The sequence below is a fragment of the Quercus lobata genome, chromosome 9 (genome assembly GCF_001633185.2).
Source record: "Quercus lobata isolate SW786 chromosome 9, ValleyOak3.0 Primary Assembly, whole genome shotgun sequence".
NCBI classification, from domain to species: Eukaryota; Viridiplantae; Streptophyta; class Magnoliopsida; order Fagales; family Fagaceae; genus Quercus; species Quercus lobata.
This window is the reverse complement of record NC_044912.1, coordinates 46,554,399-46,576,500: the sequence shown is the minus strand read 5'-3', so window position 1 is coordinate 46,576,500 and position 22,102 is coordinate 46,554,399. Positions and strand designations below refer to the sequence as shown.

The following is a 22,102-nucleotide window of genomic DNA, read 5'->3' as shown; positions in this document are numbered from 1 at the left end:
CTAGATACCCTCAAGGCCATGTAAAGATTGTCTTCCACCATGTAGAATTTCCTTTTAAGAAAGACACCAAGGTTTCAAACTTCTACCAGTAATCGATCATAATGTCAAAATTTGAAGGCAAGCGTGTAAATACCCTCGAGTTTGAAAAAATATCAAAATTGAACAAATATAATTCAAATGGGATATCATAAAAGGTTTGACAGTGTGATGCTAAAATTGTTGGCCAATCACCAATTACAAGAATTGCAAAAATCTAATAGATTCACATCATAAACTCAAAAAAAAAAAAAAAAATGCAGCTAAAAAAGAAGGGACCAGGGGAGTTGCATATTGCAATTTAGTAATATGCAAACATTCTTCATATATAAATAACAAAAACTACCATTTCTATAACTCTCAAGTCTCAATATATATATATATATATATATATATCTTGAGAAGATAAGATAGTAAATACTTCTCTTGTCAGAAAATAAAATAAAGTTTATCTAGTGGATCCAAATTGTATGACATGAAGCTCATTTTCTCTAGACATTCCATAATAGCTCTCATGTCCTTGAGAATTCCCTTTATATATATTCTCTCTACGCACAAATGTAGGAGACAGTAAGCAAAATGGTCTAAGAAAATAATAAGTGCATAACTAAGTTCTGCATAATGGTTAAACTGTCAATTGAACGAATCAAGGGATATTACGAAGGGAAAGATACACATTTTAATATAATGAACCATTTTACTTAAAAAACAATATTGTTTATCCAAATTAAAACCGATGGAGAAGAACAAATTTAGTCTTCTATGGAAAATAAATAATGGCTCAACCTCTCAAAAAATTATATATAACAAAACAGATTGAATTCATTGAATTATGAAATACTAAACAATTTGTAATGGCTCATTCGGATCCCTGCTCCCGCAAGCCCGGGCCCAATGTGGTGGAAGATATCAACTCAAGTCACCCCTCTCCACTCATTTATTATTCATCAAATTTTTTTTTTTGTAATTACATTGGGAGACAAGCTATGAGTCCTCTGCAACGAGCACCATCTGGCACCACAAACATGGAGGAATGCACGTTTGTTAGTTGTAAAACATCTTGTCCCTGATGATGCTTATGCTCCTTCTTCTTCTTCCTGTACCCTTTTTCCAAGGCAATATACCTTAGTCACAATATATTCATTACAATCATATCGTTTGCTGCAGGATCTCACATGACAGATTTGGCTGTTTTCACCATCATCTCTAAGAGGAGCTAAACAGGATTTTCCACACATTTTTTTCATACTAATCAAAAACAGTGCCTACCAATTTGTCCCTGTAAGATTTTAATACACAGAGTGGATTGGCGAGGCATCATCCTTAGAGAGATTATAAGCTGTGAACTTAGTGTTGAAGTAGTCTATCGTGAAACACATATTGTCATTGTCAGCTACAACTGAATCACGAGGGATATCATCGCGTGAAGCACCACGATATCTATGAACGTGTTTCCATCCGGTATGAGGCTTGGTTACATAAATGTTAACGTGTATTGTGTTATGGGTTTTAGACCCAACTAGTTTACTTGTATAGAACACTTGTACTTGTACTACATTTTTCTTGTACCGCACATGTTAGAAATACTGAATGAATTGTATTATTTCATGATCAAAGAATATACATGAGTGCCTTTATATAAGAGACACATGTGTGAGGTACAAGTAAAGTGTAGTACAAGTACAAGTGTGCTATACAAGTAAACTAGTTGGGCCTAAAGCCCATAACATAATACACGTTAATAGCCTCTCTCAAACTCAAGGTGGATGTGAGACTAACTTGAGATCGTCAACCAAAGTACGAAGGCGTCTTTTAGAATGTGACTTGGTAAAGATATCTGCAAGTTGATCTTTAGAGGAGACTGAAATCAGTTTGAGAGCACCATGGACAAGATGATAACGGATAAAATGACAATCAATCTCGATGTGTTTAGTCCGTTCATGAAAGATATCATTATGAGCAATATGAATGGCACTCAGGTTGTCACAATAAAGAGGAGTAGTAGAGGATGTAGACACACCTAAATCTTTGAGAAACCATCGTAGCCAAAGGAGCTCAGATGTGATATCAGTAAGGGCACAATATTCTGCTTCAGTACTAGAATGGACCACATGAGTTTGTTTCTTGCTTTGCCAAGAAATAAGAGAAGAACCAAGAAGAAAGCAATAACCAGTGGTGGACCTACGATCAGTGGGATCTCCTGCCCAACCAGCATCAGAAAATACACGGAGAATAAGAAGAGACTGAGTAAAGTAGAAAAGATCATGGAATAGAGTACCCTTTAGATATCGAAGAATGCGCAAAACAAGAACATAGTGAGTCGATCTTGGAGTAGACAGATACTGGCTCACCTGGTAAACAGCGTAAGAAATGTCTGAACGAGTGACAATGAGATAAACTAGGCTGCCAACCATGCGTCTGTAAGAGAGGGATTAGCCAATGGTTTCCTTCCTGAGGGAGTCAGATGCGCATTAAACTCAACTGGAGTGTCAACAGTCTTGCTATCAGTGAGTTTAGCTCGAGACAAGAGTTCAGAAGCATACTTGGCTTGAGTAATATAAAGTCCATCCGTAGAATGAGTGATTTCAAGACCCAAGAAGTAGTTAAGATGTTCAAGATCTTTCATCTCAAACTGCTAACTAAGAAAATCCTTGAGTTTTTGAATGCCACTGAGGTCATCACCAGTTATGATCGTATCATCTACATATAAGAGAAGTAAAATAGTGCTTTTGTCAGTGCAACGAAGAAATAAGGCAGAATCATAATGACTGGCCATGTAACCCAAACGAGAGATAGTTTATATATATATATATATATATATTGCATAAATTATACTAGAGTAAAATTTCTATCTTGTAAATATATATATATATATAAATATATATATATATATATTGCATAAATTTAAAATTTTTTTTTTGAGAAACATTTTTTTAATTACTTGTATGTGTTTTTTAAAACTGACACATCAAAGGGTAGCTCCGGCCCTACTCATGATCCTTAACCAAAGCTGTTCATTATTTCACATAACATTTCCTATTATGTATAGAATATGGAGAGTCAAATGGGATTTTCGCAAAACAAAACCCGTTGGAATGTGTGGACTATGAAAGAACAAAGAGGAATATTTTGACATTTTCTTTTGCAAAGGTCTATCAATATATGTTCTTTCTATATTTCCTTTTTTTTTTTCTCTCTCTCTCTCTCTCTTTAAAAATAGTCTCTTTTTTTTATGGGAAATGTTGAAAGCAAGAAGAAATGCACTCAGGAATCAAACTAAGCATGATTACAAGACTGAAGGGATAAGCACTGATCAAGCAGCTAAGACACAGGATAACTGGGCTAGTGCAGAGTTGCTTGACATGATAGAAGCAGTCCCTTACCATGAGTATTTCATCCATATCATTGAAGAAGCTATGCCACGTGGATAGAAGTAGTTACCAGTTTTTTTTTTATCAATGTACACGTGGACAAGAAGTTAGGACTGATTGTAACTGTTTTCCTTTATTTCCGGAGTTAGTTACTTCCTTTCCTTTGCAGATTGTATGTATAGGAATAGTTATGTATTATCATTCATTCTTTTGTACTCCAATTTTCTCAATCAATAAGATCAGAGGTTCTATTTAGTGAGAGGTTTCTAGAATTTTACAGGAAAGTTGATTTATGTTTGCTTGTGAGCATAAAGTCACTTTTTAATTGATTAAGTGGTTATTTAAGAAAAAAAAATTGATTTGAGTTATTTTGAACTTCAAATCATGTAAAATATGAGTTTTTCATGTAAATTTTGACTGAAAGATCTGCATTCTTCAATTATAGGTGTAGATGACTTTTTAGTTCAATGCATTGCTAGAAAATTGAAATTCCTCACAAAATCAGTTACTTGGATTGCATCAATAGCAAGCTCTAAATTTTCTAAACTTTTAATAGATTGATGCGTTTTTGACATATTAGTAACAGAATTAATATGTTCTGATATGACGCACTATTCCGATCGTGTTTGTTACCTACTAAGTTTTAATATAGTTTTTGAGAAATATTACACCCCAAGGAATTACGCAACCAAATATCACATTTACAGCTTAATCACTTCTAAGCTAAACTACTATTAATATCAAATAAGTGATTAACCAATTTTATATGGATATTCTCGTATTCATGTGAACAACTAAAGCATATAAAGCAATATAAAAAGCAGTAAAAAAGTGCAAACCACACAATAAGATTGATATGTTATCCAATGACCACCGAGACCAATTAAAAGGGATGTAGCTAGCATAGCCTGATGGCGCCTTTGTTCTGGGTACGTACAAAATGTCACGTGTTCCAACTTCCAATCCTATTTCTACTTATTACTTCTTGTTTGGGTAGTCACTAGGTATCCATTGAAATCGATTCAAATTTGACATACAAAATCTTTCATCTAGTGATATTATACAGGCCATTTCTAGATACCCTCAAGGCCATGTAAAGATTGTCTTCCACCATGTAGAATGTCCTTTTAAGAAAGACACCAAGGTTTCAAACTTCTACCATCAATCGATCATAATGTCAAAGTTTGAAGGCAAGCGTGTAAATACCCTCAAGTTTGGAAAAATGATCAAAATTGAACAAATATAATTCAAACGGGATATCATATAAGGTTTGACAGTGTGATGCTAAAATTGTTGGCCAATCACCAATTACAAGAATTGAAAAAATCTAATAGATTCGCATCATAAACTCAAAAAAAAAAAATGCAGCTAAAAAAGAAAGGGACCAGGGGAGTTGCATTGCAATTTAGTAATATGCAAACATTCTTCATATATAAATAACAAAAACTACCATTTCTATAACTCTCAATATATATATATATATATATATATATATATATTGAGAAGATAAGATAGTAAACACTTCTCTTGTCAGAAAATAAAATAAAGTTTATCTAGTGGACCCAAATTGTATGACATGAAGCTCATTTTCTCTAGACATCCCACAAAAGCTCTCATGTCCTTGAGAATTCCCTTTATATATATTCTCTTTCCGCACAAATGTAGGGGACAATAAGCAAAATGGACTAAGAAAATAATAAGTGCATAACTAAGTTCTGCATAATGGTTTAACCGTCAATTAAACGAACCAAGGGATATTACCAAGAGAAAGAAACACATTTTAATGTAATGAACCGTTTTATAACTTAAAAAACAATATTTTTAGCGGAATTAAAACCTACGAAGAAGAACAAATTTCGTTTTCTATGGAAAATAAATAATTGCTCTACCTCTCAACAAATTATATATAGCAAAACAGATTGAATCGAATTATGAAATACTAATCAATTTGTAATTACAATGGGAGACAAGCTATGAGTTCTCCGCAACGATCCCCATCTGGCACCACAAACATGGAGGAATGCACGTTGGTTAGTTGTAAAACATTTTGTCCCTGGCGATGCTTATGCTCCTCCTCCTTTCCGTACCCTTTTTCAAAGGCATATACCTTAATCACAATATATTCATTACAATCATATTGTTTGCTACTGGATCTCACATGACAGATTCGGCTGTTTTCACCATCATCTCTAAGAGAAGCTAAATAGGATTTTCCACACATTTTTTTCATAATAATCATAAACAGGGCCTACCAGTTTGTCCCTGTAAGAGTTTAATACGCAGAGTGGGTTGGCGAAGGCATCATCCTTAGAGAGATTATAAGCTGTGAACTTAGTGTCCAAGTAGTCTATCGTGAAACAAATATTGTCATTGTCAGCTAAAACTGAATCACGAGGGATGTCATTGTGTGAAGCGCCACGATATCTATGAACGTGTTTCCGTCCGGCATGAGGCTTGGTAACATCAAAAATATGTATACCTTCAGGTGTTGACAGTATGAGTTTAGAGTCTTCAATCAAATGTGAAATTACTCTGAACTTGTGAGGATATGGAATCCATTTCTCTGTGTTTGGAGAACGAGAATCCCAATCAGGCTCAGGGAGAGCAGTCCATGTTCCTTAAAGAGGATCGAAAACCTCAAATCTAGGAGAGCTTACATCCTTTGCAAAACTATTTGGAAAAACATAAACTTTACCTTGGATAACCACTACGTTAGGATAGTACTTCGGGGCGTTGAGGCAAGGTCCAAGCTTTGTTAAGGATTTCTCATTATTTTTCTTTGTATCAAATATATAAACATCCAAAGATGGCTCATTAGGGGGGAAGCGTCCACCAATGCAGTAGATTGTTGAACCCAAAATTGCATAACCCATGCCACTTGGATACATTTTTCCGCTTATTTTCAAAATCTCTCTCGGCATTGGCATTGGTTTGCTATGATTAACAGGTGTACTGACACCGAAAACATAGAAGCAGTATTTTCCATAGAGAAGTTAAATAACGCAGATCTTATCCTTATTTTTCTCCTCGTCATCTGGGATCGATTAAACTACCTCTGGGATCAGTTTAACTACGATGACGTGACAGGGGCAGTGGTGAACACAGTAGTCAGCGGTGCTGAGCCCAAGGTGGCTACTGATGATGAGAGCATCGAGGCGGAGGCTCTCGACCTCAGCGCAAAGTCCCTCATTTATGTTGTGGTGGTTCACGTTCTGGATGTCGAAGAAAATTGACTGAAAGACCACACAGAGATAGGCTACAAGTAAATAAACCACTGGTGAAACCATATTTATGTGAACAATAGAGCAGATATCCATAAATTTTGCATGTCTAATGTTATTAACTGATTGAAGCTTGTCAATGTACTTGAGGTCCAATATAACCTTGTACAGAGGGGATTCCAATGTAGCAGGTTGTAACTCCTTAGTGACAGTGTCTATAAACCGGAGACAAGTATGATGCAAATCACTACTATCGCTGCCTTCTGAACTTACATCTTCACATATCTTCTTTATGAACCTTAATACTGTGCCCAAACACAACATAATATCATTATAATTGGTTGAACGCTTTTCCAACTCCAATTGAACTCCTTTCAGAACAGATAAAAATAGCATTAAACCAGCATCACATGCGAAACTTTTTTATTCATGGTTGACAGTTGCAATTGATGCTTGACTGATGAGAATAAAAATTATGTTTAAATGGAAGTCCAACTGACAAATATCCCATGGCAACCATTTAACAGAATATTGCTTCCGTAAGAATTTAGTAGCTGATAAATGATGGCTTGCAGAGTTACTTGTGACATATTTAACATCTTTACATTTTGCTAAAATAAAATCATCAAGCAGATCTAGGCACAGATTCCATGAGCTCACACTTTTACTTTCAGGACCAATGTGAAAAATTGCTTCAGAGATAGGCTCCAACACTAGCTTTATCACTGATGGATCATTGACAGAAGTATCAAGTTTATGCAGCAGATAACATCATGTGTTCAAGCATGATGAGTGGACGGATATATCACATTTACTTGATATGATTCCTGTCAGAGGAGTCATTACAAGCCTTATGCTTTTTAAAAACCCATTTGCTTGGATTTTATCACTGGTCTCTCTAGATTTTTGCAAATGTTGTACACCCTTCTCCTCCTTGGATGCATTTGTCTCACAAGCTACTATTGGAGGATGAATTAGAGAATCAATAAGACCTTCCCAAGCAAAGTGCAAATTATGGTAAAAAATCATACAAAAGAATGACATTTAAAGCATTATAACGTAGGACTTCTGAAATATTTTAATCCCAAAGGTTACCATAATTGATGGAAGAATGAGATTCTAAGTGTTGTAATGGAGTACTGGTATATTTAAATGCAGAAATTACCATAGGAGATAATTGAACAGGTAACTAGGCAGTGATTTAGCTTTTTCTATTTGCATAGATTGCCATAAAAACTTGGGTAGACCCAGTCCTATGAGCTTACATGCAAGGACCACAACAACTCAAAAAGTTGATAACTAGACACCCTTTTCTGACTTAAGCAAGGACCATTTAGTCTCTTGATTTGGATTACCGCAAATTCTTTATGCCCCATAATAAATTTGTATCCTTCAAAAGATGACCACTTCTATGCTATCATTGAACAAAGGAAATGGATGAAAGCACCTTCTATTTTTGAGGTGCTATTTTATTGGTAATAAATTCAACAAATAAAGAATTATTTTCTTGGATAATATTATCAGTGATTGGTGATAGTGACCGGGTTTCCAAAAAGTCCAACTGTATTAAAAATACCTGTGAAGCAATCTGAACTTGTGGGTTGAGATCTGAAAATGTATTTTCAGGAATTTTCAGCATTTCATTTGTTAATTTCCTGTTCTTCATAGCATAAGATCCTAGTAAGCGAATAAACCATCCCCATGCATGAATGGCTTGGACCTTCATACCCTGGTTTAGCAGCTCCTTCATCGTAGTGAGCAAAATTTGCTTCATATCTTTGACAAGAACCTGTTTAAAGATAGAATAAAGTGCATTTAGGGATCTTAGAATACACAAAAAGATAGATACAATATTGGAATGATTTTAGGCGAACCTTAACCTTGATACCAGAATCAATGTTAGACAGAAGGAACCTTTCTCATGGTTCTACCTTAGACATTTAGGCCTGATAATGTGAGATAGGCACACATTAATGCACATGAGAGAGAGAGAGAGAGGATCATTGGTATTTGAAACTTTTGTGTCCTAGTCTTTATCATTGACTAAATTGCAATATAAAACTGTTAAGTTTAACTACCTATAATACTTTACAAATCTAATGAGGCACTCATTCGTGATAGAAGTCGAGAAGTTTTGGAATTTCAAATTGAAAATTTTTCTACTCCATGATGCAGGGATATGGAATGAACCACCAGTACAGTTGACTGGTCTTGATTTTGAGCTTCTAGACACCCAATGTGAATTTTATGAAAACACTTATCTATATATATATAAAACCGAAACTTTTGAAGTTCCCACAATTTTCCACGTCAGCACAATATTAAAAAAATAATAATAAAACAAAAAAAAATAAAACCAAAACCAAAAAAAAAAAAGCCATAAATTTTTAATTTTTAAATCTGATTTATTTCTTTTTTATTAAATATATATACTCTCCTTTCACAAACCAAATACTCTTTCCCGATATAATTCTGAAACCAAAACCCTCTGAAACCAAAACACGCAAGGTAGAACCTCTCCTCTCGACAAAACTAAACCCATCACCCCTCCTTTCGACATTAGTCACCAAACGCAAAACCTATACACTTTCTCAAACGCAGATCCAAGCTATTTCATAGAAAGCTTGCAAGGGCACGACCATGGGAGCCAACATTTTCAATCTCCGACCTAGCCTCCATATCAGAGCATTCTCTCTTGGTATCTCTCAATTAATCTAAGAATAAACTCTTTTCCTATTGTCTTTAATTAGGTATTTTTTGTCAATTTAAGGATTTCGTCTTTAATTAAGTTTTTTTTGCCAAATTAGGGATTTCAATTCCTAACCCCTTTTTCTCTCTATTCTTTTTTGTTGAAGTCAGGGAAACACTCATAGAAATTCAAATTCTACAGGTTTTGTAAGAAAGTGGAGATGTATTAAAGAGCCTCCCAACCTTCAAAATCTGACAACAATCCTACAGGTTTTGCTTTACCTTCAAGTTTTACTTTATTTTGCTATCTAAGTTTTTTAGCACATCTGATTTAGCTTAGCTTAATCATTTGTTTGATTGAATAATTATTTGGGCACCTAAAACATCAGCCTTCTTCAGTCCCCTATTTTTTTTTTTTTTTCAAACCTTCTACATCTTCTGTACAAGTTCATGTCTTTTTTAATCAAATTTGTCAAATTTGTTTAGAAATCTGTAACTATAAACAAATTTAATTAGGACTCTATAACCATTATCTTATAAATAGTTTTTGCAATAATGTTTATTCTTTTTTTTTTTAAATATTATATATATTTTCTGTGCACCAAACCAATTCACGGTTGTTCAGTTTATAATTCTTCGTACATTTGTGTTGTTCCTTCTCTGCAACAGATTTAAAACAGCAAATTTCAATGAATACCAAACAGCAACAGATTTAATTCTTTGTACATTCATTTGCTGTTTTAAAGCAGGTTTCATTCTTAATTTTTGCTCTTCCATTCACTTTTATTTAGATTTAATATTCCTGATAAATTTCTGCTTTTTTATTGCCTTTCTCTTCAGTCTTTTCCTCCATTCGAATCAAGGTTAAAGGTATGGTATTCGTTTGACTTTGTACTAAATTTTTTATTTTTTTTTAGTATAGGGTTAACTATTTTTCTATGTACATCTAATTTCTAAATATTGTAGTGTTTTGTTTACATTTAAAGAACTCATGAAACTCAATTTGAATTGTAACTTATCATGTATAAATAATTTTTTTTTTTGAATTTTAAGTAATTAATGATTGCATTGGTATGCTGTTGAGACACACAATCCAAATAAAATTTTAAAAGAGTCATGAAGGTTGGTTGAATTTTACTCTGTTTTAATGATCATGTTGATTATATGTATGCTTTACCTATAAACAATTGCATTGTTGTATCTTCTGGAGTTTGATTTTTACAGACTTAACTTGAATGTTTTAAAGCTAGAACTCGCATGAGCAAATTATATATATATATATATATATATATACACATATTTAGAAATCTTGCTCCCACAATGATGATTGCTACAATATATATATATATATATATATATTTTTACATGTAATTTCTTTCTTCTAATTTGATATACAATTTAAAGAATCTATGTGCAAAAAGTGCCTAAGACCATCTATCAAGTTACATATTAGATGAAAAGGATGAATAGTTTCATTTTTGTTTTTTGCTTTATTATTATTATTATTATTATAAGTTCCTCTGAATGCAAAGTTAGCATTGGATTTTGTGGTTGGGAGAGTGGAAAAGAAGACTAGCTAATTGGAAGCATGGTAGACTGAAGGATAGAGAGGTTTTTCTGTGCTTTTGTTGTTGGAATTCTGGATTTTAAGTTTCAGTCTTGAAATTCAATCTCAAAGTAAGCAAAAATAGAAATACATGTTTGATCTAATTCTCTCTCTTATATACCTATGACTGTTTTTGTTGTCTCTTTGAGTTTTTGTTATAATATGTAACATTGGTTACACATTTTTGGACTGGATATTAGCTTTAGGATGTTGATTATAATGACAAAATTATGTATAACCTTATACACATTCTTATGCAGTAACCACATGGAACTTCTTAAAGCTTTTGAAGGATAGAAGGATGCAAACCGTAATCAAAAGAGTCCTTTCACCTTGCAAATGACAGAGGATATGAGAATGCAATTGGTAGATCTATTTAGCATTGGCTTTGTTAACAAATTGATGAGTGTTAATGTAAGTTCTTTTAAGATTCTCAAATTTTAAGGCATTTGATTTGCTAAAATCTTATAGTTACTAAAAACTTTTCCGTGCATCGCATGGGTTAGCGACTAGTTCATATGAATTATGGAAGCTGGATTTAAATGACTGTGACCCAACCTCTTACTGATGGTTTGAAGGTTTCTTTCTTTTTTTTTTTGGATAAGTTTAAATATTTGTTTAAGATTTATTTTGACAGTTAATGGAATTCTGTTTGGCCTAAACCTTTCCAACATTTTGTCTTCACCCTCCACACACACACACACACACAAAGGGAAAAGAAAAGAGTGCTATTTCAATCTCTCAAAATGTCAAAATCATATATCCTACATTGTAAATGTAGTTACCACTACAATTTGTATTTGAAAAGGAAATTTCCTGTGATGTTTCACTTTTGAAACCAGATACATAGTCATGGTAAAGAAGAAATGGTAGAAATGATAGCTACAGGGATATTGAATGAACCACTGGTAGAGTTGACTGGTCTTGATTTTTAGCTTCTGAACACACAATTGGGAATTTTATGATAAATATTTATTCATGTTAACTATTGAAGCTGATTTAGATAACAGTCAAATAAATCAATAGATCCAAACAGTCTGTGACACAACATCTTACTATTGGTTTGAACTAAGGATGTAATTTGAATTTTACTGGCATTTTGTGCTAAACCTTCACAGCAGTTTGGCTTCACCCACCAAAATAAAAATTTTCTACTTCATCTCTTAGAATATCAAAATCATCTATTTTACATTGTAAATGTAGCCACCACTCTAGTTTGTATTACAAAAGGAAATTCCCTGTGATGTTTCACTTTTGAAACCAGATTCACAGTCACAGTAAAGAAACTGCTAGCTGTTTAGGCTCACAAATTTTCCTAAAACAAAAAGTTACACCTCAGATTCTGACAAGCACCAATAAGATATAAAATGGGCAAAAATTAGTAATATTTTTTCAGATTCTGCAATGTTAGCATCAGCTAGTAAGATGTTTTATTTGAAATACTTCACATGCAAACACATTAAATCCATCTAAATTCTCAAACCTTTTAACAAAAATTTAGTGGAAAAAATGATGGTGGAAACAGATTTAGCTAGCTATATCATATTAGCATGTTTAAGCTTTCCATGTTTAAAATGTATATCTCAACTATGAATGCACCTTGATAGTTGCACTTGAAAAATATAAAGAACATAAGCACATTTGTACCTTGGAGAGAACTAGTGGAGGAGGTAATATTATAGGCTTAATCTTTGATAGACACCTTTCTGACATATCCTTCTCCTTCTTGTCAAAGCTGAGAAGTCTTCTATATATTGGAGGAGCCCATAAATGTGATGAGTCTCTCATTCTCTTGCTTAAATTAGATGCTAACTTTATCAAGGCCTATTATATTACCAAGAAGGGTTAGTAGGAGAGACAAGTTGACCATACTCATTTATTGATTCTTGTTTAACATAAGATGCTAAGTTCAGCAGTGATACATAAAATATAAATAACCAACTTGATTACGCAATAATGTAAAATTTGACACTGGAATCATTAGTTGAGGACAAAAGTTTGACACAATTTGCTTGTGTAACATAATGTTCCATCCAAGTTTGAAAAAAAAAAATCCACAATCGAGCAAATAAAACCACTTCACTGCCAATTCTCTCTTTCTTTCTCCAGGACAAGTTATGCACATTAAACACTTTACAGAAAAAATGATATTGAAATCTATTAGTGACTGACTTAGTCAGTTTATATGCATAGACTTCCACTTAAGAAGTATCACTAGAAGTGGTTGAGGAGCATAAAATATAAAGCTTGGAAGAATTACTTATACCTGAATAGGCTCAAAAGTTGTTGATAAAAGAACCAATTGGGTTGTCAAGTGCATGGACAACCGCCTGCAACAGAGAGTTGTGGTGGGAATCTAGAAATGGTGCATTAAACTGTTGGATGGATATGCACCACACTCCTAAGTTACAAACTGACTGCAATTAAGAGGCAAACAAGTCAAATCGACAAATAAATAAATAAAAAGAGCACAGCAACCCTTGAAAACTATCATTATTTGACAATGTGACATTTACCTTCATTTTTGTTGTCGTAATGAACCTAACTAAAGACTCTATAACCAAATTGGCATCATCCACTACAAAACCAACATAGAGAAAATGTTGATTAAGTACTCATTTCCAATTAAAAGACAACTAAACAATATCGGTCAACTAGGACCGTGGTTTAAGCCACTGTTTTGATAGGGTAATTTACAAATTACACCCCTAAAGTTTGGAAATGTTTGGATTTTATACTCTGAAGTTTTATAATTTGGATTTTAGCCCTGAAGTTTGGAGGTTTTTGGATTTTACCCTAAAGCTTCAGAATTTGGATTTTATTCCTAAAGTTTGAGGGTGTTTGGATTTTATACCCCAAATTCTGAAACTTCAGGATGTAATATCCAAACACCCATAAACTTTAAGTAGTAAAATCCAAACACTCAGGTAAAATCCCCAAACTTCAAGGTGTAAAATCCAAACATCCTTTCAAAATTTACCAACACCCCATTACTAAAATGTTATACTAAACCATGGTGTACCACTAGCTTAACATACCTGCAATTATGGCAACAAGGGACGGATGATAAATCATGAAACCCAAACACTTCAAAGCCAGTGCAGCACTGTCATCAATTCAAAACCAATATTTATACATATATTCAATCACCCTCCATTTAAACGCTACTTAGATGTAAAGAGGGAAAAAAAAAAAAAAAAAAACTATATTTTTTTTTTTAAATTATCTATTTCAGTTCATAATTGTATTCCAAATTTCTTTTCCTACACATTTCCCAGCATCCAAACATATCATTTTGATAAAATATGTGTTTGGCATTTTGATTTGAAACTTACATTTCTTCATCGTCGTCTGAGATATCGGCAACGATTAAAGATAGAAGAGTCTGAGAAATTCCAGCTAGGGCTTGAATTGAAGTAGGGTCGTCACTGGAGTGTTCTTGGAAGTGTAAGAGGGTTGAGTAAGCGAGGCACTTTGAGCCAGAGGAAATTAGGGTTTTGATTTCCTCGAGCTGATCAGAGGAATTGGACATTGTTGAGGAAGAGGATTAAACCCTAATTTGGGGATACTGAATTGGGATGCGTTTTCTAATTTTCGCGCCAAAATCCGGTATTGAGTTTGGGGACTTAGCTTGGGCGGCTGAATTTGGGTGGGACACGTGTAATATTAAAATTGAATCACAATTGAATGACCAATATTGGGCTCGGTTTTGGCCTTTTGTCCATCAAGTAATCAAACTAATTGGGATCATAGCTTAGGGCAAGACTTAGGTACAGTATTTATTTAAGTATTGTTTTTTATGTTTCTCTCTTAAAATTCAGCCATGTGGATTTTTTCTTATGAAATGAAAGTGTAGTTTTTAGTTAAGTGATCATATGACTGAACCTTAAGAAGGAAATTTAAGAAACAACACCTAAAGTACCGTATTTACATTTTGTCCTATAGCTTATGTTGTTGTTGCATTTCATGGCTGCATTCTTGTTAATAATGGGAATTACCTTTATAAAACTTGAAAATGGCTAAATATCAATATAGAAAACATTTCATAAATAACTTATTAATGACAAGTATAAAGAAGGGACTTCTGTAAGTCATCAATGAAATTAGAGTCAACATCTCATTGCAAACAAAATATAGTTTTATATTAAAACTAAAAGTAAAATTTCAATAGTTCTCTTTTTGTAAAACATTATCAAGATTATAAGTAGTTTACCTCAATTTCAAATAGAAATTACTTGAAGAAACTACTACTTTGAATCATTATCTGAAAGAGGAGCGACATAAAAATTTAAATTAAGTTTCAAAGATGAAGTTTCTCGAACTTATTTCTACATCAACAGCATCAATGTCCAAGTTCAGCTTTATGTATAGCAACCAATTAATCACTCCAACATCAAAAATCACATATAGACCCTTTCCCTTATAATAACATGCAAGTTGTAGTATCATAATAGGTCCAGCTAATCTTTTGCCGAATAGCATTTAGTCCCCACCAACACTTCCAAGACCTTTTTAGCCTTAATAATGAACCTAGTAAGAGATTTCACTATTGATGGCTTCCTTTTGGTCAATGTTAGCAACGATCATGATATTTTTATGTCCTAACATTCTTCATTAGCCTTACCATTCTTCAAAGTTCTCTAAATAGTTATCATTCAATATTTTTTGAGCTCTGTTAGAAACCATGCCAAGATTTATCATTCAAGGTTATATTAATTCTGTATCCCTCTTTATCCAACCTTGACGAAATTGAACTCAACGACTATAGCCTATCATATAAAAATTCATGAACCTAATCTGACAATAAAAGCAAACAAAAAACTTAAGATCTTCAATTGTTATAATTTATTAAAAATTTATAACATAGAAAAGAAAAAAAAAAATTGGATTAGATTTCTTTGTAGTTCATTGCTGTCTTTTTTTTAATAAACAAAGTTAAGAAATTAAAACTATTCTAAGTTTGGACTAAAAGCAGTCAAATATCACTGAGAGTTGAAGTCTTGGACAAAGTAACCACCAATAAAATTACTAGATTTCATTACTTTTTCTTAATAGAAAAACTAAAGTGTACTTGGACTACACACCATATCATATTTGTCCTGTCAGTTGCGGATGTGGAACTCATCCCTTCAAGAAACAAAGTGCAGCACTTTTTTTTTGTTAGAATAAATTGCAACACTAAACTCTTGAAGAGGCAAGATTTAAAATGGCTATACCCATGGTTGGCTCTTGTTAGAAGCAAGTTAAGCAATCACCTAAGTCCACCAAATGTAAAAAAGCCCCTAAAGTTTACCAATAAGGATATATCTTTACCTATAAATAGATAAAAAGTAATTTTTTTATTAAAGAAAAAACATGAAAAAAATATCTTCGTTATGTAGAACACATAATCTCTCAAACACATAAGTGGTGTTTGGTATATATTAAGGTTTTAGCCTTTTAGGGTTCTTGGGAATGTTAAAAAAATTCCATATTTAATTGCAAATCACACAAGTGAATTAGACGTCCGCGAGTATCTAAGTTCCCACTCAATGCCCTTTTTGTGTGAATGTAGATTACATTTAAAAAAGATGGATATCCACATTCCTATGTAGAATAGAGTTATATTTTATATAAACTAACAGTTTTACCCTATGAAGCACGAACGTAGATTCGAGTTTCGGGTGCGGGACTTGGCAATTTTTGAAAAAGTAGGGTACAGGTGCGGCGGGATATGTTTACCATTATATTTTTATATAATGTTAAACATGTAGCAATTTAAGAGCAATAATAACTACAAATAATTCAGTAACTTCAATTTAAGTTGTTTAACCTACAAATAATTTGACAAATATATAATAAGTTAACAACTAAGAAATCAACTCAAGTTTTTATTTTATTATTTTTTTAACATGTATTTTGGACAATTTCTCGACTAGTTTCGACCCGAATTGGAAAACAAAAACAAAAAAAAAAAGACTGGCAAATTTGCGCGTCACCGAGTGTCGGGTGTGGGTGCGATGGCCTTGGAGCCGCAGCACCCGTACTTTCTAGATTTTACCCATTCTATTTATTCCTACCCTTTAACCAATAGAAATAATTTTTAAAAAAACTATTATTATAAATTAATAGTTGAACTAATTTTTTTTTAATATTATATGTGTCATTTAAAAAATGTTATATTTTAGTTTCATTTGAAAAAATAATATTAAATCTTAATTTAGTTCTCGCCTTAAGCCTTAAAAATAAAATCCACCAGGCAAGCGGGCACTGGATATATCCCAAAATAGTCATAATTATAATAAATAGTTTTTACATAACTTCAGTACCATGGAGCACAAATGGCATTTTTCTTTTGTCTTTTTCGGCTGAGAGGAGCACAAATGGCCTAGATGAATAGATAATCTATATATATATATATATAAAACCGAAACTTTTGAAGTTTCCACCATTTTCTACGTCAGCACAGTATTTAAAAAAAAAAAATAAACGAGAAAAAAATTCCACTTCAGCACAGAATTAAAAAAAAATAAACGAAAAAAAAAAAAAAAAAAAAACAAGCGAAGAAAAACCTTTTCTAAAACCCGAATAAAACCAAAATATTCAAAAAATGTGTGCCAAAATAAGCTTTGCTGTTCCTCTCTCTTCTTAATTTCTCCCCCTTCTCCTTCCCCAAAACCCAACACTGAAAATCAATCCTGCCAAAAAGCCATCCACACACTGTCAGGCCCAAGATAGAAAGAAGGCATCACCAACCATATGGTTTCATAGTTGGAGAGTTTTTCCAGAAGCGAAGGTGACGATGGGACCGCAACAGAGCTTGAAGAGAAAATCAAATCAGACACCGCCACTGCTGGTAAATAATTTTCTATACCATTAACATATTAGGAATTCATGACCTATATTATATTTTGATTAGGAATCCATAACCCTAACCAAATTTGATTAGGATTTAGGAATCCATAACCCTATATTGTATTATAAATAATACTTTTTTAGGGATTATTTGTTACCATGCAACTCACGGCTAAAAATTTGTATTTTTTATTCTTCTCTTCTGAATTTTTTTTGCTCGCTTTACAATTCTGAATTTTTATTACTCTCTTTATAATTCTTCAGTTTTTTTGAATTTAATGTGAATTTTTATCTAGGTTCATGTGGCTACTGCTTAAAAACTTGATTTTAGTGTATAGTTTGGGGATTTAAATTCAAAATTCATAAGGAATTTTAATTTCTAATTCTTTGAGATTGTGTATTTGAAATTCTTTTATGATTCATATGTTAGATATTGGGATTGGTATGGGTTTGAATTTTTTGTGATTCATATGTTAGATATTGGGATTGTATTGATGGTATAGGTTTATATTGTAGAAAACAACATTTAGATAGTTTTGGTAATAGTTGATTGTATTGTGCAATTTTTTTTTTTATTGGCTGCACTATTGTAACAAGGTCTAATTTAGGATTTAGGGAACATTCAAAATTCATCAATTGCTCTTATTGGAGTGGTCTATATTGCACATGTGGTTTGTCACTCTTAAAGAGCATGATGTGCTGTGACGTGCTAAAAAGTACTTTTAATTTTTGCTTGAAAGGTGATCCACAATATTTTACCTATGAATAAGCTCAATCTTTACTGTAGGAAAATAATTCCATCAGTCTCAAGTGAAATATGTGGGGATAGTGCAGAATCAGTGACACATGATATATGGGAGTGCTTAGAAGCACCAGAGTCTAGAAACCAACCATGATGTTTCCATAGGTATAGTGTTATTAGCAAAATGGGCATGTCATGGAGGTGGAGTTCATGCTAAATATAGCCTGGCTGTTACGGTACAATCGGAACCAAAGGTGGGTGAGTGAAGCTAGACAGCAATGAATTTGGTGCAGACAGCTTCTAATCTTGATATGGAAATTTATGGAAGCTTAGAAAACTAATCAGACAAGAGTAGTTGTTGAAGAGTGTAGATAGAGACCTCCTATAGGTATCAGGTATGTATTACAAGCTAATCAAGATCTAACATTTTAGATGGTTTTTTAGGATCATCAAGATCTATTATTGCTTAAATTTTATAAATTTTTTCTGCAATTAGATAATGCAATGGGTCTAAATGATTGATAGGATGCTTTTAAACCCGTATATAATGGCTGCATGATAATGATTTTTAGTTATTAGAGTTCTGAAATTACTAGAAGTTAATTTGTAATATTGACATGTTTAATGTTGGCGATGCTCTTTTATTTGTCAGAATTGAATTGATTTTACTATTTCATGAATAATACTACATTCTTACATGAAAGCATCTATTAGTGGAGAAGGTTTTGAATTGACTACTTAATTCAACTGAATGTACGTTGTATATTATGTTTGATAACATTCGTCAGGAAAATATGAGGATTATCTGCTATTCATCCTCTCAATAAATATGTAATCCTTAAAAATAAGTGATTTTTGTTGTGCACTACTCTGATTTGGATACATTGTCATTGGCCTCGATTTTTTATTTTGTTGTTGGAAATGAATTTCTTATAAGTAGACATGCATATATTTACTTACTAATTTGATTGTGTTTCAATATTAATCTTAGAGGGGTTTATGCACTTATGCCCACCGTGTAAGATTAAATCTATAGTACCTGAACAAGTTTCACAAGGATGCAAAATTATTGACATTACATATGATTTACAATTGATCTCTACTATAATGACTTAAAAATGACTAGGGACAGTTTTATAATCTTTAATAAGAAAATCAAAAACCTTAGCCTCTATCATAGCATGAGCAAACCTACCTTTCAGATTGGTGAAGAAACATTAGACACACACCTTTCAGTTGCTCGCACACTCCAAAATTCCATATCCTAAAGGAGCCAATTCTTCAGATTTCATATTCAAATTTCACGTGTTTGTGAAAGAAGCATCTTTAGAGGGACTTCATGACTACTCTATACTTGCTTTAAACCAATGTAATATTTTTTTTTTCCTTTTCTTTCGATCTGTGGTTTTTTTTCTTTATTTTAAATACCACTTAGTATTTGCAAAGTCTCAAAGTCTCAATTATTAATTTATTATTTATGAGTTTGCTATGAGAAGGTTTTGGTTTTCTATTTTGGGGAGTCAGCATTAATAGTATTGCGGTAGTCCTGTACTCTTCAGTGTTTGTTATTTTTAGTTATTGTTCATACCATGTGTTCAGTGAAATTTCTTTTAGAAACATATAGGAATTTAGCATGCTATTGTGACTAATGGCTATTAGAAATTTTTGATAAAATCACGTTTCTATGCACCAATTCTTTTGGCTTTTCTTCATTGATAAAGTGGGCTACATCTACGTCTTGCTATTTTCCCAAGAACATATATTTGCTAAATGAGCTTCTATTTGTTTCAAAGGAAAAATATTTTATTTTCAACAAAAACAATTGTTTAACAACTTGCTCTATTGGGTTAAATTGTTGTAATTGGCTGCATATACTTTCATTCATAAGAGATGCTTAATTCAAGGGCTTTTCACTCCTAAGGGGCTAAGCAATTTACTTACTATGATTGACAAAAGAACCATAGTGACTAACCATCTTTAATCTTGCTGTCTGCAGCATCACAAATTCACAATGTTAATATTTCTTGAAGGTCATTAAAATGGATATTAGCTGGTGTCATCTCATCATATACATATAATAAATGCAAAAAAGCTGCATTTGTTGGGTTTTTTTTTGGTTTTCAATGCAACTGAGCAATTGTAGTAGGTAGTTATGGATAAAGAGGTTGAACATGACCTAGGTGCTCTAGGAGGGTGCCTATTTTTTTTTTTTTTTCTTTCTGTATTCCTAAAAGGATTTAAATTCTAGACATCTAAAGTTTTTGATGGCATGATTTGTTTTCAATCTAAATTCCAAATCAAAAGGATTCTAATTTTGTTGGCAAAATTCTGCCTCCTTTGCCTTCCTTTTTGCAAAAAAAATTTGTTGAGAACAATAACTCCTATGAAGCTGAAGCTCCAGTTGTTTCCAATTGATGATGGTACTCACAAAATGGTGAGAGATTAAAAAAAAAAACTTCTACTTTTTGATAAGTGAGATTTAAAGTTATAAAATAAAATAAAATAAAATAAAAAACTTAAAGAGTAGCATAATCCTCACATGAGGCTCTTTTCTTGTGTGAATATTGTTACTTTTTAATTGATTTGGTTGTTTGTAGTCCTTTTGGGCACTTTTATATATATATATTACTATGAATGATGCTTTGATGAACATTTTCTTTCATTCTTTTTATTTTCTTTTAGGTTTGGGAAGCATCGTAGACTTTGCATTTTTTTTTTTCCGGCTAAATTGAAGTAATTTCCTATTTGTAGTTAGAAATTTTTAACTGAGGTGTTGGTCTTTCTTTCCTCAAGCAAATGAGTGAGGCAGCTTATATTTTGTACAAATGTAACTTTTGCTTGAAACCACCGATTGACAATTTTCATTCTTAAAAATTTTAACTTGCTGGGGATGGGATAAAGAAGGAGGATGCTTGCGTCAAGACCATCAAGTGGAATACTCTCATGGAATTGAGTAATTGTGATAACTCTTGTAGCTACTATTGGCTTGCAAGAAGAAATGGAGGACCTACATTTTTTTTATTTTTTTTATATAGTAGTGGTTTATCCTAATAGTTTAGTTTGATTTGCATTTTGCTTGCACCCCATTAAGTTGAAATGTTCCCTCAAACATCATTAAGATAAGATAGACCTAGCATTATTATTTACTATTACTATATAATTTTTTTTAAATGTCCTGTTGTAGTAATTGTGGAAATTGTTAATAGATGAATAAAAGCACTTAGAGTGTGCAACAATTTGATATACAAAATCTGATGTTTAGTAAGCATTTGGTTCCAAGAACACTAAAGCCAAGAGTGTGAAGTAGTTGCATGTTTTTTGGGGCTGTTTGCTTTTTTGGCCTTATGTCAATTGGGCAAGAGGTTTTTATGGGATGCTACGCTTCTCTAAGTACGCATCTAAACAGGTGTTTGGTGTAGTAACAAATGTTTGGTATGGTAGCAATATGAAGTTGAGACAACTAATAATGAAAATGAAAATTGGGAAATGGTTTGTTGCGCACTTTAGGTGGAAGTTGAATTTAAATTGGCTCTTCGATGAAAAGTTCATGTAGAATAATTGTTTAAATTATTCTTTATTTTATTTTATTTTATTATTTTTTGTT

The 22,102-nt window shown here is 32.6% G+C and overlaps 1 long non-coding RNA gene and 1 pseudogene across 2 annotated transcripts; one reads left to right on the top strand and one right to left on the bottom strand.

Moving 5' to 3' along the window:
* Positions 1-7,500: 7,500 nt before the first annotated feature.
* LOC115959440 lies at positions 7,501-14,480 on the bottom strand (annotated as a pseudogene). The gene is made up of 7 exons (XR_004084879.1): positions 14,258-14,480; positions 13,961-14,028; positions 13,439-13,500; positions 13,189-13,339; positions 12,570-12,746; positions 8,205-8,417; positions 7,501-7,620 (listed from the first exon to the last, which is right to left on the bottom strand). The product of XR_004084879.1 is annotated as an uncharacterized LOC115959440 (transcript).
* LOC115959441 lies at positions 9,996-11,341 on the top strand. The gene is made up of 3 exons (XR_004084880.1): positions 9,996-10,065; positions 10,157-10,186; positions 11,183-11,341. It is a non-coding gene; the product is annotated as an uncharacterized LOC115959441 (long non-coding RNA).
* Positions 14,481-22,102: the final 7,622 nt, after the last annotated feature.